Source organism: Tympanuchus pallidicinctus, unplaced genomic scaffold (genome assembly GCF_026119805.1).
Source record: "Tympanuchus pallidicinctus isolate F22 unplaced genomic scaffold, pur_lepc_1.0 scaffold1, whole genome shotgun sequence".
Taxonomy (NCBI): Eukaryota; Metazoa; Chordata; class Aves; order Galliformes; family Phasianidae; genus Tympanuchus; species Tympanuchus pallidicinctus.
The window spans coordinates 29,646,068-29,658,098 of NW_026294618.1; the positions used below are offsets into that span (position 1 = coordinate 29,646,068).

General features: G+C 35.7%; 1 long non-coding RNA gene across 1 annotated transcript; it reads right to left on the reverse strand.

Annotated features, from left to right (window-relative positions):
* Positions 1–589: 589 nt before the first annotated feature.
* LOC128078687 (uncharacterized) lies at positions 590–2,064 on the reverse strand. Its single transcript, XR_008205750.1, has 3 exons — positions 2,007–2,064; positions 1,067–1,121; positions 590–717 (listed from the first exon to the last, which is right to left on the reverse strand). It is a non-coding gene; the product is annotated as an uncharacterized LOC128078687 (long non-coding RNA).
* Positions 2,065–12,031: the final 9,967 nt, after the last annotated feature.

Below are 12,031 nucleotides of genomic sequence, written 5' to 3' on the forward strand. Positions count from 1 at the left end.
GTGTAATAAATGACATGTTGAATTTCATTCACAAAAGGCCCTGCACCGAAACACCGCAGTGAACATTGCTTTTCATTCTGCTGCTCACTCTATTCTCCGAGGGATCCTGCTGCTAAATTTCAGGTCTGGTTTACATCTTGGTAGTCATAATCAAAATTATTGCTTTAGTCTGAGAGTTTAAAGCATTTGTTAAACACCGTTAATGATGCATGACTGTATGAAAGCTGAATTCTTCCCATTATATTTCAGGTGGAGATTCTAAAAATCTATTTTGGTAACATTATCAGGGCCAACATATGCACCACAAAATTTTTATGCTTACTGCTAACAGCAACAATTTTAGAGAGTGATCCATCTCCCACTAAGATCCAGAATAAGTCTTTTTTGCTTCAGTGATCCTTGGCAATTCTTATACCTAAATAACAAATATACTTCTTTTTTTGTACTTAAATAGAGTAGAGAGAGCACAAGAAAGAGATGACTTTTTTTTTTTTTTTCTTAAATGTGCCCTAGAAAGGCAAGAGGCTAGTATAAAGGACATGACATGGAAAATTAAGACACAAAGATTAAAAAAAAGTATTTACTTCCTGCTTGGTCTGATAGTCTTTAAACCTTGAGAAACTTTGAGCCTTAAGTCCTTTTTTTTTTTTTCAGTTCTCCTTTCCATGTGAAGCATGGGATAAACTCCCCTGAAGCTGAACATGACCATGTAGGAACCTGTAAGGAAAGCTTCAGCTTTATAACACCAAACACACTTGGAAAAACTAACTTGTAAAAAATTGATTCGTTGTTAGAAACTACAGGTGTAAACAACAAGGCCAAGGATATTTCTCCTCCAAATAAATGATAAAATTAAATGGCAAGTACCTCTTAGTGCATAAATAATTATTTACAGCTTTTCGTGATGGCACCAAGCTGAGTGGGGCAGTTCATACAGAAGAAAGAAGGGATGCTGTCAAGAGGAACCTTATTAAACTCAAAAGATGGGCTGATGTGATCCTAATGAGGTTCAATAAAGTTAAGCGCAGGGTTTCACACTATAGTTGAGGTAATTCCAGATACGTACACAGATTGAGAGAAGAACTCCTTGAGAGTAGCCTGTTGAGAAGGACTTCAGGGTCCTGGAAGATGAAAAATTTAACATGAACCAGTGTTGTGTGCTTGCAGCCAGGAAGGCCAATCATATCATGAGCTGCATCAGAAGAAAAGTGGCCAGCAGTACAAGAGATCCATTTGTCCTTCTCTACTCTGCCCTCATGAGATCCCAACTAGAGTACTGCATTTAGGTCTGGGGCCTCCAGCACAGGAAGGGTGCTGAGCTTTTGGAGACGGTCCAGAGGAGGGCCACAAAGATGATCAGAGGTCTTGAGGACCTCTGCTACAAAGACAGGCTGAACAAACCATGCATGTTCAGGCTGGAGAAGAGAAGGCTGTGGGGAGACCTCACATGTCCTTCCACTATTTAAAGAGAAACTATAACATGAAGGAAATCAACTTTTTATTTGGGTAGACAATGAGATAAAAAGAGGGGATGATTTTAAACTAAAGGAGGGAAGATTTAGACTAGATGTCAGGGGGAAGTTTTTCACTGAGAGGGTGGTGAGATGCTAGGACAGGTTGCATAGAGAGTATGTGGATGCCCTGACCCTGGAGATGTTCAAGGCCAGGATGGATGGGGCCTTGAGCAGCCTGGCCTGATCTAGCTGTTGGCTGCCCTGTCCGTGGTAGGGGGTTGGAAACTAATGATTCTTGAGGTCCCTCCCAACCCAAGCCATTCTATGGTTTTGTTTATGAGTATACAGAGACAATAATAGCTTTGCAGTACACAGTATGGCACAGAATTGAGCAAAAGTCCAAAGATTTTCCTAAAGGCTCATTTCTTATGGAGGAATTAAATTGATGCAATCCTAATTATGCCTAAAATACAGTATTCTCGTTAATATTTGCTGCTCAGTATTCATGTTAAATAGATAGAGGGAATCATTTTCAAATGGTGATGTACTTACACTGTCTTGAAGCAGACACCAAAAGCCTGTAAGCAGATCCATCCACTGTACAAACTGCCACTCCAAAATCTAAAAAAAAGTTACAAAAGCTTGTGAAGATGTTTATTTATTGTGTAATTTGAATCCCTCTCTTCTAGAATCTTGTCACTCAGTACTTGTTCATGGACTACCAAATTTAAACTAATTTCGCCAATGAAGTCAATCAGACAAGAATCACTGCAGTTGATTGTAAACAGATCTTATGATATATGTGTTTGCTACTCAGCTGGTATGGTTTATAAAATGAGTGATATCATGCAAAATAAAACCTGTCTGAATACTTAAAAATTTGTAGGAAATTTCAAACCTGCTTGTGAATCTTTTCAAGCAAACTTGAACCAAGTTTAAGAAAAGCACAGTTGATACTGTGAATGGAAACATAATGCAGCACAACACAGAAATTGATGTGATTTAAGTTGAATCGTGAACATTTTAATTACATTTAATTACTGTCAACATCTGTCAAAACAGTGCTGACTTCAAAAGAAAAATCTTCCCATTCCTATCCCCACTCTAAAAAAAAAATGAGAAAGACAAAAAATACACAAAGGAAGATTTTTGACATCATTTTCACAGTACCTTATTTAGAGCTACTGATACTCTTGTTTTCAAGTTATGGTCTTTGTGTTCATATTGAATTAATGAATAGTGATATCTGTATCTTACAGTTATTTGGTAGAGCATCTGTAAAGGCAGCAGGACCAGATAGTAGTAAAAAGAATGGGTTACAAAAAAGGATGCTCACTTGTAACTGAAGAGGTAAGCTCAAAAGAAGATTCCACAAAGAAGGGATCTCCAACAAGAGATCCTTTCTTAGTGGCAGTCAGCCCTTAAAATGAGGTCTAAAAGAGATGCAGCCTGGCTTCACCCTTTTTGGTTGCACAGGTGAATTGCCTTCACTTGTGCTTCCAGGGTTGACCATGTCTTTTCTCCAGGTTCTCAATTAGTGGTTCAGTCTGTGACTCAGTAGTTCCCATATAGTAGCTTTATACATTACTATCAGAAAGTGCAGAGTTCAAGGTTATCTTCCTGCAAATGAGTTTCCTCCAGAAATTCTTCCCAGTTACCATTCACACATCAGGGAAGGAGAGGTAGAGGTGGAAGTGAAGATTGGTATACTTGTTCCAAATACTGTGTGGTTTGGCAAGATGTTGGCTAAAACTTATTTCTCATGTGTTTTGTGAATGCTTCTCCATCTGGACCTTTACTCCAGTTACTAGCTCTTGCAGATCTCAAAACAAGCTATGACACAATCATCTGATATTGCCTTTAGAGAAAAATTCACAAATGCACTACGCTGCCACCTAAGTGTAATGTTGCTTATATAAATGCTAAGAAGTGCTCTTTATGTTAAAAACATCTCAGGGGTGATTAATGTTTTCTTCCTATCCTTGTAACTACATATACTAATGTTGAAATAAAAGATATAAAGTGAGGGAAAACATAAAGCTTTTCCTATATCTATCATGATGCCAAACATAGGAAAATATTTATTATAATTAGCACACAAATAAAACAATAGATAGAAGAGAAAAAATGTTTTATGCGTTGGCTTTTTGTGTGTGTGTGTTGAGTATAATTTTACCCAAGGCCAGTAACAAGTGCCTCATCTGGAACATTATGGCATTTTGTACAGCCATCTGTTCATTCTATGGCGAAAAAGAGGATCAGCTAGTGGTTCTACACTTGGATGAAACTTTTTGATAACTTAGCATTTCCTAGTTATTTTCGTGGGGAGTTTTGCGGTTTTTTGTGTGCTGGTTTTTTTGTTTTTTTGTTTTTTTGTTTTTTTAACAGAAATTTGTCCAGTGTTATATTTCTAACAAAAGGAATAGAACCATTGCTATGGTTCCTAAGTGCAGACCATATTGTGGAACTGAGTCAGCATGATATAAGTATATATGGAATGAACATTACTGGAATAGGAGGAGTCTGCCTCATAGATAATTCGAAACTCTAAACTGATTCTACACTACTTCTTCATCATCCGTTTAATGATGAATTATGTGTCAGAATTTTTATTAATCGATATAGTAACTGAAATCAAAGAACATGGTAGTGTCCTCAGTCCTGCTTCAGCATGTATCAGAACATAGCTCATGTCCGGTAATAGACATCAATTAATTCAACTGGGTTTAAAACAAGAGCCTAGTTCTGGAGTTCCAGGGGTTTGGGGAATGCCTCTGTTTCTATGAAATATAGTATCATACACTTGTTAACATTAAACAGCAGCTTTGCTCTAAATTGTTACTCTGTTAGATGACATTTTTTGCATCATTACTGGATCCCATTGCCTTCCAGTACAAACACACTTGCTTTGCAAGTACAAATATTTCTTCTAGTTGCTAGGACTGCAAACACAGTGTAGGAACTGAAAATTCAGGCACTTTTAGACATACTGTGGCCAGGGTGATGAAAAGATTTGCTTTATTTCCTTTTTCCAAAGCTTCTTACCTCCTCCCTAAGAGTCCCCTTGTGGCCACTGAACATAAGATCTTACAGTTCTGAAAAGGTTATGGTTATAAAACCTGAGTCAACACTCCTATTAACAAAGAACATATGGCGAGATGAAATATCACTACAGAATAAATATAGAAGGCCATATAAATAACAGAATGTGTTTCCTCTCACAAAAATCCATTCTGCCCTTATTGGACTTTTAGTTGCCAGTATTCTTGCTTTCTTGAATTAGAAAAATCTCATGTCATCCTTCAGGAATGCAGGAGGCTGTCTTCCTTATTTTTCTTCTTCCATAGAGAATCTCATAAACATACTGGTGATTCTTAGATTTTTGTTCTTGGATTTGTTTTTCATTAACTAAAGCATTTATTAAGCATCAACCTGTTGATGTTGCAAGATAAAGTTTGTTCTAAGAGCTAATCTCTGGACTTTTATCGCTAGAATGCTTTTGAAAATTTCTACTTCTACATCTCACTGTCTTTGGTATCAAACAGATGGGAACACTTGACTCCTCTGCAACTTTCTATCTTTGATACTTTGGTTTTTTGGCTTTGTGATTTCAATCAAAATCTCAGTTCTAATCTTCATAATTCAGGATATGTAGACACTCTAAACTAAAATGTCCTGAGTTGAGGAAACAGGTTTCATCTGATTTAAAGCCAACTTTTTAGGGGAAATTGAACCTAGCAGCTTGAGGCATTAGTAAATGTACCAATAGCAAATGACAGTACTCTAAGCAATTAGGAGAGAAAAAGTGTTTTTAGTATCTTTGTCACACTTGCTACTTTATCACTCTTCCTGCATATCTAATCACAATTATGTGTCCTCAAAATCACTTTAGGCTTTTGATATATCTATATAGCTCCTTTTTAACTCTAGAGAAAAAATTAATGAAAAAGATGTTGAAGTGGGAATAATATTGTCTTAACGGTATCTGTTATATAAATTTTAGTATAATTGTTATTACCTCTACACAAAGCTCTAATCAGAAATCTGCTTACAGCACACAAAAAATAGAAACCAGATTCTTCTGGGTGTGATCTACTCTTCTGCCTTTGATGTTTCCCATACTCTTGTCCACACAGATTTTTGTTGTCATTGTGTAAATACAGCCCTTCAAGAAAACAAAACATTTATCTTACTTAGCTGCCTGCAAACTTGTAGTGCTCCTGAATTTCCCTTGGTCATGTGTTTTCTAAAAGACATTTTCATACTATTGTACTATTTAATCTGAGCATTTTCTCCAGTGGGATCAAATGCCCTTCTTTTGTATTTCTGCAAGAATAATATTAGTTTACTGGATTTCTATTCAAATCAAATTCTTAAATGCCCAAGGTTACAGACCCACAAAGAGATAAAGTCTAATATCAATTCAGATAAAAGTATCCTAAAACCATTAGAAAGAGATGGATGAGTATAGAAAGGCTCAAAGGAATAAGAATTTATCACACTATTGCCTTTTTAATATATAGTCTGTCACAGTTACACACTAAATAATAGTTATGAACAGTCATCCTTATTATGTCTCAAACAAAATTTTCAAACATGTACATCATTAAATCAGGAAGATCCAGCAGGACATATTGTGCCACTGGCTTTGGGTACCAGCCCTGTTAGTTTCAAATTCTGCTTCTTGTCTTTGTTTGCTGACACCTGGTTCTAATGAGCTTCACAAATGCATTCAGGAAAGATGTGCCCATTTGGAGCTTAGTAGAAATTACTTTGGTGCAATAAGGGTAATAAAGGAAATAAGTCAGTTTTTCCAAGATGCACTTGACTCCCAAATATTATTGTCCTTCAGGCTTAGAAACTACTTGTAAGAAGTATCTTTTTCGTGGAGTCACTTCTTAAATGAAGTGGACTTTCTATGAAAGGCTTTCCTTTTTTTTGAAGTATCATTCTGATATTTGTGTGATTCACAATGTAAAAGTTTATGTTCTATATTAGTAATCTCAGCATGAAACATTTACTGAAAAAAAGGAATCATTTTCCAAGGTTTTTATTTCAGCAACTTTTGATAAGAACTCATCTTTGTTTTTTTCTTCTTTTTTTTTTTTTTTTTTTTTTTTTTTTTTAATATATAATACCAGCAGTTTCTCCTACATAAAAACAAATAACACATTTTTAAACAGGATAATGTTTGACTTCAAATTTTCAAATATCTCTAGTTTATTTCAGAGGCTAAAAAAAGTCTGAAATTCCTCCACCCCATTTGTTTCTTTCTCTCTTTCTTCTGGTGAATTGTAATTTGTTTCTTCCCAGCATAATGTGAGATATGCTGCTCCTTCCATATATTAAATACCAGCACGTATGATGAGGATGAGCAAACCAGTAAATGTTATTTGCCTCAGGAAGATTTTATCAGATCCATAAAATTTCAAGTAGAGAGATGTGGTAACAGAAATATTTGCAACTCAGGCTTACAGCAAAGAAAATCTAGCTCCCAAACTGTAAAATTAAAATAAACATTTTCCATTTTGGATCTGGCATCAGAAAAGGAAAGATGCAGTCCCTGCTTGGAGATTGTCTTTCTTGATTATGATACATCTTTTAAAAATGTAGACCTCCTACGGGATTCAAAACTCTTTCCTGAAAACAGTCATGTCAGAATAACAGAGTAGTTGTAGAGATACAATATTCAAAGTAGACAGTGAAATGCTGCAATATTTTCAACTATGCTTGTCAACAAGACCCACAGACTGATAGGGAACAATAGGCCATCTTCCAAAATATCTGTTTTCTGAATAAGTTTTTTCTGTTGGCCTTGATTAAGACTGAAATTAAGAGACAGTATGACTTCCATAAATAAAGATATGCTGAAAGGCAGTCCTGTATTTTTTCTCCTATGCCATCACAAACTGTCAGCTAGATATCTGTACTCAAATAATGGATGACATCTTCAATAAGAGACCAGCCAACACAGAGGGCACTCCTAAGTGGAAGAAGGTACAACATTCAAGGTTACTGAGACATCTCCTTTTCAATCTTATAGCATCAATATATCACTGTTAATTCAGAGAATGAATTTGCTGTTAGGTAGGTACTATAAAAAGCCCACAGATATATCATGCCATTCCTTTTTAGAAAAGAAGCAATTCCTTTCTGTCCAAATAGAACACAAAACCAAATTAAAAATTGCAATAGCACTGACTACAAAATACAAATTCTTTCATAAGTACCCACTTATCTTTGGAATGAACTCCAAGACTTATCTAGCCTTTCAGAATATCTAAAGGTTACATTCATAGAACCACTCCTTTTATCTACATTGGGAAAATGAAGTAAAAAGTAATTCATTTTACTGAAGTGAGACAAATTGATTTCAAGCAATAGAACAAAATTTATTTTAAGAATGACCAAAGATTATTAAATGATGACGTGAAAATATTTGCTTTACCTCTTTTGAGTCTGCTTTCTTTTAACCATACCAGCAGACTGTGCATGGCATTCCTATCAGAAAATAAATGTATGTTTAAGTGCTCAAAGAATGTAGCACAAATACGCAAATAACAAAAGTCAAAACTGCATGGCTTGATAAAATGTTTCATTAAGCAAGCATTATCATGATCATAGAATCATAGAATGGTTCAGATTGGAAGGGACCTTTAATATCATCTAGTTCCAACTCCCTGCTGTAGGCAGGGTCACCTCCCTCTAGACTAGATTGCTCAAAGTTCCATCCACCATGTCTTTCCAGGATGAGAGCACTCACACCCTCTCTGGGTAAGGTTCCAGTGTCTCACCATCCTCACAGTAACAAATTTTCTCCTATTATCTGGTTTAAACCTACTCTCTTCAAGTTTAAAAACATTTCTCCTCATTCTGTTGCTGCATGCCCTGTGTTGTGCTGTGCACGTTGGCTTATTGGAACAGAGGAGCCTGCAGGCAGATCCCTCTTGGTACCAGTGATTGCACCATCTGTGTTTCCTTGCCTTTATCTAAAAGTGTGCAGAGAGGTTCACATGTGAGCACTTTTCTGTTTGACCATAGATGTTATGAACATAGCTGTTCCTCTAAGAATATCTCAAATATAATAACTCAGATGTAGAAAGTAATCCTTCAAATGGCAGTGTGCATTCATCAGAGATTTGCTTGATGCTACACAACTTGGTGATCCCAGTGACTAAAGGGAAGTTGACATTTTTACTATTGTCTCTTTCTTCATAGCCTTAGCTGTAATAAATAGCATTTTAGGCTATGTTACAGAGTCTGAGTGACTTTCTTAAAGAGATCATAACAAATTGCAAGGATGCCACCTAACAAATGAGGTTATCTAATGGTCTGTCCAAGTTGACCTTGAACACATTGAGAGATGGAACATCCAGAACTCCTCTGGGCAAGCTGTGCAAAAATTTGATCTCTTTGTTGTTTATAAGCAACCTATAACTATTAGGCCACAATTAGATCTTTCTGGATTTATAGCATACCAATTAACTATACTTATTAATTTTTTAATTTTGCACTTCAAATTTTAATTTCCTCTAACACAGCAATTAAAAAGAAGAAATTGATTAACAGCTTATATAATCATGTTTACTCATAAGAATGCAAAAATAAACTGATAGCTAAGTAGCAGGTCTAGAAAGCTCTTGTCCCTATTTCTGTCCACGATATGTTTCCTTCCTAACTCTCTAGCAAATTGTCTGCTTCTCAGTTTTCCTGCCTACTGCCTGTGATCATAAATAATTTGGTAATAATGTTTATGATAGTCCTAATAGTGACAGCAAACCATATAAATGACATTCAGAAATGAGAATGAGGAGACTGCGGTTGTTGCTGAAGAGTGAAGCAGGAGCAGACATTGGTGAAGAGAAATCGATGTATCTCTACGCTGGAATGTCAGTGTTCACCTCAAATGTAATCAAGATGTTTATACTTTCTCATGCTTTAAAAACTCCCATGGTGGAAATTATGTGGTGACCTTTACCACACATGTAAATTTTAAAATTATATAAGGTCCTGGCTAGTCTTTTCATGTCCAGACACTAGAGATGTGAGTTTACTATCTTGGGCCAGGTTTCCCTACAGTGTTGTCAGGAAACAAGTGGGGCATAGAGCACAGAGAGGAGCTGGAAGTCATGCCTGAGTTCTGCAATTCACAGAGCTATTGGAACAAGAAATAATGTTATAGTTCTCTTTTTATCCTCAGAGACTTGGGAAGCTTCCATGTCATCCAGCACACAAGCAAACACAAAATCTGAAACAAAACAAATAGATAAATGCAGCTGATGATACCTTCTGCTCTCATTTACTGATTTTCTTTTTTATTATTATTATTTTTTACTTCAGTAATCTAACATTCTCTACTACATGGAATAATTCCTGATTTATCCAAGTAAGCAGAGAACTGGGTCCTCATGAGACTTGCTAGAAATGTTTTGTGGATCTGTATTTCAAAAAGGTACACATTCAAAACAAACAGCTCCAGATGATCTTCTTGATACCAAGGAAAGTTAAACTTTGTGATCATTTGTTTAATTTGGTTCACTCAAGCAAAAAGAAAATAGAGGATTAGTTTTGTAGTCACAGTCTTAGTCATCACTGTTTGCCATACAAATGCAAAACATAAGCAAAAAGACCAGAAAATTTAACAAGAAAATAAGAAAGGAATACTGAAGAGACAGAAAATAGATTAATTCAAAATGTGGTCACAGCAGAGTTCTGTGGTATCTAAGCATCTTGTTTTCTTTCTCATAATTTCAACAGATGTTTGCATTACTCAACAGATTGGTTGAAGGTATGTTTGTAGAAAACTATTGGTATTGTTATGCTTTCTTAAGCAATAGGGAAAGTTACACTTAATAAAGGAAATGAATATAAACAAACCAAGCCCTCTTGTTTTAGTGATGTTATCCATCCTTAGGGAAAGGAAGACAACACAAAGAAAACTAATGATGAAAGTGACTCATTCTTCTATTTTGTATTACTAACACATGAAATAATGAATTTGCATTTGGAGTTAGAAAGCCATTGCTGAACTACATTCTTACTTTGGTTAAGCAATTATGCTGAACTATCACTTCATAAATAACTGAGAAGCAAAATCACAACTCTGAATTTCAAGATTCTATTTTTGTGGCCTGCTTTGAAATATTTTCCTCCGTTTCTTGTATCAAGATCAAAGGATTTTACATGGTGGACACAAAAAAATAAAAATGGAACGAAGAGAACTAAGCTGCCGCTAGGTAAATATTCATTTTTTTTTTGTTAAAATGAGCATCTGAGCTGCCAACAGGTCTCTTAAAATATTCTGTATGATATAAAATAAGTAATATACACATCTCATGAGCTAATAATGAACTCTACAGACCCTGTTAGTTCTTTCTAATAGACTTATTTTACAGACTATTGTTTATTTTTAACTGAGGTTTATATGCATGTGAATAATCAGCAATCAGTGTACAGATCTATTGAGCCATTCATTCCAGTATACTTACAATATGTTAAGACTTAATGTCAGCAAGGAGATGCTTTACTATTGGGTGTCTGAAAACAGGATAAGGCAAAATATCTTTCAGGAGAAAAAAAATGAGACTCGAAAGTAAAATTCCAATGTGAAAATCAAGTTTACACTGGTTCTTCCCTTCTATATCGTTCCAATTCCATTACTCTTCTCTGGTGTGCAGCATCTCTCTGGAAAGGGATACAAATTTAAAATACATTATAAAACTTCATGTAGACAAATATCTGTGTTCGGCTTGATACACAATCTCATACTAGTGGTACCAAGTCAATTGCCCTTAAAGCACCAGTATTAAACTGTCACAAACACACAATCAAGGTAAGTACAAAGATGCAGGATAGCTCAGCACCATGGTTAGAGGAGCAGATTTCAAATTTTGTTTGTTTGTTTTATGTGAAAACAAAGCTATTTAGAATTCTGTGTAATATTTCCATCTGAATAAAGCAAAACCTGTGCAGTTAGTTACTGAAAATGGAGTGCCTCAGCTCATTTCTAGAGTAACAGACACTTCCCCATTACTACTCTTTCTTTCTTCCCCTATCTTAGAGAGATGTAAGGGTTCTATACCATACTGAAGAATCAAGGATCATTAATCCTAATTTTGGCCTCCATTTAAAATGAAGACATGGGAGGGATGTACTGAAAAGAAAATTAAAGCCTTTCATCCTGGACTGTAGAATAATGGACAGCATTTCTACTAGTAGTGTCTGACAAAGATTTTCACATCAGTCATCAGGTAGTCATGGAAGAAGTTTTACCCATTGACTCTTTACCTTATCCTTGTGAGATATAGCTACAGAATGGTGACATTTATACTGGCATGCATGGAAAAAAATAGTGACACAGAATAGCAGGAAAATGGATTAACTGGAGACTTTTTGCCAATGCTAGAAGCCTGGAAAGGTTGCTGTCTGCAGCAGCAACTGCCAAGAGCTATTCTGGAATGTACATGATAATGTAAGAACAGCAGCAATATTTGCTTTAATTTCCAATCTCCCATTTCATTTCCAACACTTATCCTTCTGCCCCATTCCCAAAAAACAGGAGCTTCTCAATCCAAGCA